Source organism: Scaptodrosophila lebanonensis, unplaced genomic scaffold (genome assembly GCF_003285725.1).
Source record: "Scaptodrosophila lebanonensis strain 11010-0011.00,11010-0021.00 unplaced genomic scaffold, SlebRS2 tig00000085-arrow-pilon, whole genome shotgun sequence".
Classification (NCBI taxonomy): Eukaryota; Metazoa; Arthropoda; class Insecta; order Diptera; family Drosophilidae; genus Scaptodrosophila; species Scaptodrosophila lebanonensis.
The window spans coordinates 2488511-2494858 of NW_022060564.1; the positions used below are offsets into that span (position 1 = coordinate 2488511).

The 6348-nt window shown below is 35.9% G+C and overlaps 1 long non-coding RNA gene across 1 annotated transcript; it reads right to left on the bottom strand.

The window, feature by feature from the left end:
* Positions 1–2005: 2005 nt before the first annotated feature.
* On the bottom strand, positions 2006–2944 carry LOC115626490. Its single transcript, XR_003995600.1, has 2 exons — positions 2798–2944; positions 2006–2696 (listed from the first exon to the last, which is right to left on the bottom strand). It is a non-coding gene; the product is annotated as an uncharacterized LOC115626490 (long non-coding RNA).
* Positions 2945–6348: the final 3404 nt, after the last annotated feature.

Genomic DNA, 6348 nt, shown 5'->3' on the forward strand with positions numbered 1-6348 from the left:
AACATAAATGGAACACAAAATGTTTTACAAATCACAACACAAAAACCTCACACACAAGCAAAATAGAAATTAATCGCAAAATCTAGAAAACGATGCACGGGAATGTATAATAATGGCAGTTTCTTCAGATCAGAAACAAACTTAAAAAAGCAATAAAATCATACTTTAAAGTAAAGAACAAAAGCTGAAAATAATTGTAAAATGTATGTATAATAACATATTTGCCTTTTCAATTTGAATATAACAAAACGAACAGGTACTTTAAACTAAAAATAAATAAAAATGTTAAACATAAACCAACACTGCTGTCAGTCTACGGTTTACAATTCATTCTTAGCAATCAACAAATTGGCGACCTACGAAATTTAAAATCATTCTTTCTGCTTTCGAATATTTCTTTTCAAAACAATCCAATCATTTATTTAACTATCTCTCTGGTAAGCGTAAGAATGACAGCGTGTCGTAAGCCGGACCGTTTTGTAAATATACATGACAAATAATGCAAAAACAATACACATTAGCGCGAGTATAATTATTAGTTAAATAAATTTGTAGTAGTCGTGAATGGAAATTCGGTATTTTGTAGAGAATCTACATGTTGCATTGATAATAATTTACAAATATTATATACAATGGACAGCTAAATAAATAATATTTATGTACTATAATTTTTAGTGGCACATCATTGTAATAGAAATCCAAACCCAACAGCAACAAACAACCCGAAGGTCTGTCAAATAAGTATATGGCCTTTCAAATAAATCCCCCGCAAAACACTTTCAAAAGACTTGAAGCACAGAAAAGTAACGTCAAAAGAATGAATATGAATACACTTCTTACAAGTATAACTAAAGAAAAAACTGCAAAACATTTCACGAGACAAAAGAGAACACGTAACTATCCAAAAGAATAAGACTTTGACAGAGAAAATGTTACATTTCAAATAAAAAGCACAGGTAAAATCAATTTTCTGAACAAAACCGAACCTAGCCAATTAAGTCCAACGCGTGAGATCGCAAACACAACAACAACAACCTGTATTAACTAAATAGTTATTATAAATTATATAAATATATATTTACTGTTAGTTTGTGAAATACAGATACAAACATTTATGCGTCATGCAAAATACAATTTAATAAAAATAAACCAATGTTGAAGGGATCTGTTTTTTATTTTTATTTCTAGGAACTAATGGGCTATAGGCATACCGAAAACTTTCTTCATAAATAGGTTATATAAATTTTTGGTAGTATTTAATCAAACTTAAAGGCCAATGATTGCTGCTTTACTATAATAGGTATATTTTAATTGGATTATTTATAAAGGCACATGAAATTGAAGGTTCTCCTCTACTACAGTAGGTTTATTAATTTGGATTTTTTATAAAGACACACGAAAATGAAGATCCTGGAGTGAAAGTGTTTTTAAAGTAAAGATTAAAACAGTTATTCTAAGTTAGCACAAGAATTACTTAATAATTAGAAAATACCAGGATATAATAGTGAAGTTTTGGAAGATATATATAAGAGATAAGTAGTAGAGTTAAAGAATTCCACTTAATCAACAATTATTTTATGAAGAGAGCATGCACCAAGGACACCCTCCCAGTTAGCCAATGATGGAGAGATATTGGCTTTTCCTGCGCTTTTTACACAACATGTCCCAGACGCAGTGTTTAAACAATGGGCGTATCAGAGAAGTATGCAGCATTATTTTAGACTATGTGTAAGAGAAGCAAATCATTCTTATTGTAAAGTGATTTCGATTGAAGGCTTTAATATTCCTGGCACACCTGTGCAATCGGCAAATAGGTACGCACCATTGCCTGAAGACATTATTTTGAATCAGGGTTGCAATATTAAGATCCGTTGTAAGCTTAATCTGAAGATTTAATCAATAAATCATTAGGCATTAAATTGTAATGCTTAAAACAAACTTGATTTCGAATATCGGGAAAAAACACAAGCTAATTCGGACCCTTTAAAATGATGTAGATTGATAATTTGGTGTTGCCCGTTATCCTTTATTTTGTTCCCTTATGCATTAAACTACTTGTGTGCGCGTGTGTGTGTGAATATAATAAGAGTATGTGTAGTATTCATATGTTATCTATAAAATAGTCGTGTGTGTGTGTGTCTTGGATTGTATTTGAATTGCAATCCATTCTATGTATGGTACTTGGGTCCGTAATGCCAGTTGTCCGTCAAGCCCATGTAAATGGGCTCATCTTCCAGGAATAATATCCGCAATTGCGAACCATTATTCCAAAAAGAATTACATATAGAAGATGAGCCACTTCACTAAGTTTCCATTCATTTATGCAACTTAGTTCGTTGGAATGCAGCAGCTGCGAATAGCAACCATCGCCGCCGCCATTGTTTTTTTTTTTTATATTTTTTGTTGCCATTAAATGGAAACGCCAAGCTCTTTAATGCCAGCGTCCATTGTAGGAAGAGCTCTGTTGACGATTCGAGTTGATTCCGTTGCGCTGGCATTGACCGCCGGGACAGCAGTTCCCTCCTGGACAGCAACCGCCTTGGCAGCAGCAGTCGTCCAAGCGCTGGCAACTGCCATTTCCGCAGCTCCGATTGGCAGACCACTGACAATTGTAGCCATTATAAAAAGAAGCCTGCGATCTGGGGCCCGCTTGGAAAGGGTTGAAGCCGTCCATGGTGGGATGTCGGAACGCTGTACTGCATACATAGATGTAACAGCTTTTAGTAAAGTATTGAGTAAAGCCTTTTCTAATTGAAGCCGAATTCCGTTTTCAATCAACCATTTTATAATGTCTTACCTGTTCTCGTATACTCTATCTAATGGGACAGCTTAGGGTGTATTCCAGCTGCTCATTCCAAAGTAAAATAGAAAAAAATGCTTAAAGAATTTTTTTCATTTGCTAGGAGCACGACTGATTTTGTTGAAGTTTTCGAATAGAATGAGCATTGAGCAGCCAGAAAATTTACAGCTGCCTGACACTGACGCCGTAAATCTCACAGCCGGCTGTTGTTTCGAACATTTTTCGGCAATGTTTCGAACATTTCAGGCATGCGCCTGCGCCACCTAGCGTACAGTGGTGAGTTTATTTGTGTGGTGGGCGTGGCCTAAGACACATACACACCATGGCTGCTGCTGAGAGCTGACATGTTGGTTGGTTGTGGTCGAGCTGGGCTGGGCTGGGCTGGGCTGGACTGGGGTGGGGTGGGGTGGGTTAGGGCTGTTGGGTTTGCGGGCATTATATTACGTGCAGCATAGGAGAGCATAGGAAAAAATGCGACTTCTTGATGCCGCAAATTTGTGTCTGTGTGCGAGGGTGTCAGTGTCCATGTCGATGTCGATGTCTACTCTGTGTGTGCGGTGCGTGCGGATGTGGGAGTGGGTGTGGGTGTGAATTACTGGCGCTACAAATGACTTTGCGCTCTGACTGGTTAATATAACCGCAGGATTGTGCTCCAGCAGCAGAGTGTATGGCAGTGCCAAACGAGTGGATACATAAAGAAAGTGCACCATAAAATATAACACACACACACACACACACACACACACACATAACCATTTATATGTATGTACATATATGAGAGCTCTACATATCGCCCATAGGGTTTAACCTGTTTAGTTGGCCCCACAGGCCACAAACACTTAATGGGCTGTAAAATGTCCACCTCTGCCCCTAAATGACTTAACATGGGGCGGCTTTACAAGACTCCACCCCTAAATTATGTACAAGACGTACGTTACAGCTAAGCCGCCCGCCGCATTGCATAGCAATCCGGATGTGTGCGTGTGTCTGTGTGTGTGAGTGTGAGTGTGCAACCAATACACAATGTCACAAAAGTCACTTCAATTTAGATGAGAGTCAGTAAATCAACCCCTATCAACATGCCAGCAACAACACCAGCCAGCCAAACCAGCCCAGACCAGCCCAGACCAGCAACAACAGCAGCGCAAACGCCATTGCGAAAATGTCGACGCACTTACCCACATTCACTCACACATACACACACACACACACAACTACATATACATACACACTGAAGCACATACACACCATTCCACATATGGCATATCCTTAGTAAGCTGCGCTACGCCATCTCCCACAAAATACGGGCATGTCTTGCAGGTTTTATATAGTCTTGGCTTGCATGTTATATAAGCTATATTCTCTTTGAAAACTGAGGGGATCTTGCAATTAACATTTTGCTAAACAAATTTCCACATTTCAAAAATATTTAAAAATATTGTCATCTCATTTAAAAATAATATCTGGAAATGTTGTTTTAAAATGTTCATTCCCTTGTAAATGTAAATTGTTTTCTTCCTTTTATAAAATGTACTATTATTTATTGCCATTTTTTTATTGAAATAAGTTATTAATTTAATATATAAATTATTAATTTTAAATACCTAAATACTTGGAGTTATCCTTCTGATTTTACTTCCAGTTCTTATTTTGTTAACAAATAATTGTACTATCATGTTAGTTATTTACTTTCTTGATCTTGTAATATTATACTTAGATACATATTGTTTTATATATTTTTTATTATGAATTAAAACATTAAGCATTTTTAACGCAAACGAATTTTAAGCTATTTTCCCCCAAAGCTTTTGATTGATTTATATAGTATTTCTATAATTACGAATGCTTGAATGCTGAGCAGTTTCAATCAGAACAATTGTATAAATCATAATTTTCTACTCTTTTCACTTTAAAACACATCAATATTTTAATAAGATAATAATAATTATATTTTAAACTGCCTATACATATATACGAGTATTTTGATTTCAGCATTGACAAAAAGCTACAACTTTGCAACTTCTAGAACTAGGAAATGTTCAAATTAGCAATTGAAAATATCCCCACCATTTTAAAAAGAAAACTTTGATACAGAAGAGGTCACTGATTTATCAGAGAGAAGTTGCTAAAGAATAAAACTTAATCTTTTTAAATAATTGTTAGTAAGCCTTATATAAATAAAACATATAAATAAAATGAAAAACCAAATAAAAATTAAAAAATGAAATAAAAAGTAAAAACATAACTAAAATTAAAGAAAAAAAAATCAAATAAATAAAATAAAGATACAGTTTGCATTACGCTGCGACAATATATATTAAGCGTCTAATTCTACATAATCGAAAATATTTACAAAGCCCAATTGGATTAGATGTTAAAACCAAACTAGAGAAACAACATTTACAAAACATACATCTGTATATACATTAATACTTTACGAAATACAACAACTACGAGAATAACAGGGCAGAAAATCGAAGCTATTATAACACAAATATATAGCCTTCTAATACAAATTTTCAGTCAAACCCGGAATGCTGCACACTGTAGCGCCGCACAGCTGAGATCCTGACTTTAGAACTAATAATCCGACAGCCTACAAGCACAGCTCCGACCCAGTAAAAAACAAGTAAAAAAGCTAAAGTCGGGTGTCCCGACTTCGAAATACTCTGTACATATGTTTACAATAATTATAGAAAATAAAAAAAATTAAGAAAATAAAAAAAAAAATTTGATCGATTTTACCTCTCTCGGTATTCGAACTCACGTAAAGGGTTTATAATTGCACATTTACATAGCAATTGCGTCTGTGTGAGTCTATGTATGCCTATGCGCATCTATTCGTGTCTGTGTAAGCATTTTCGCAGTCAACCAAACAGCAACATCAACAACAGCCGCGGGCAGCGCTTGAGCAGCGCTGCAGCAGCGCTGCATCAGCAAATATATTTATGGCTATAACTTCTTGTTAAATCGGTCTATCATAATGAAATTTGGCATACGGACACATAATAACTAACTGGGGGTATTTCCAAAATTTTAGTTAGAAATTCCAAGAATTACGGGAGTTACGATTTGCGGGGTAGAGGGGGGAGGGAGGGGAATTCCAAAATATACATTTTCTGCGTATTCACATAAGGCATCTGGGACTAAAATTTGGTGTTCCTAGGTCTTATAGTCTCCGAGATATAGGCGATTATACGAATGGAAAATCGGGAAAACCCCCATAGGGGGGAAGTGGGGGGGAAAATCAAAAAAATAAAACAAACTCGTATAGAATACACACATAACGCATCTTCGTGCAAAATTTGGTGTCTCTATCTCTTATAGTCTCTGAGATCCAGGTGTTCATACGGACGGACAGACGGACAGACGGACAGACGGACAGACAGACAGACAGGGCTAGATCGACTCGTCTCGTCATGCTGATCAAGAATATATATACTTTGTGGGGTCTGCCACGCCTCCTTCTGCCTGTTACATTTTTCAGCTCCCGCAAACCTAATATACTCTTGTACATTTCATGTACAGAGTATAAATATAAGTACGAA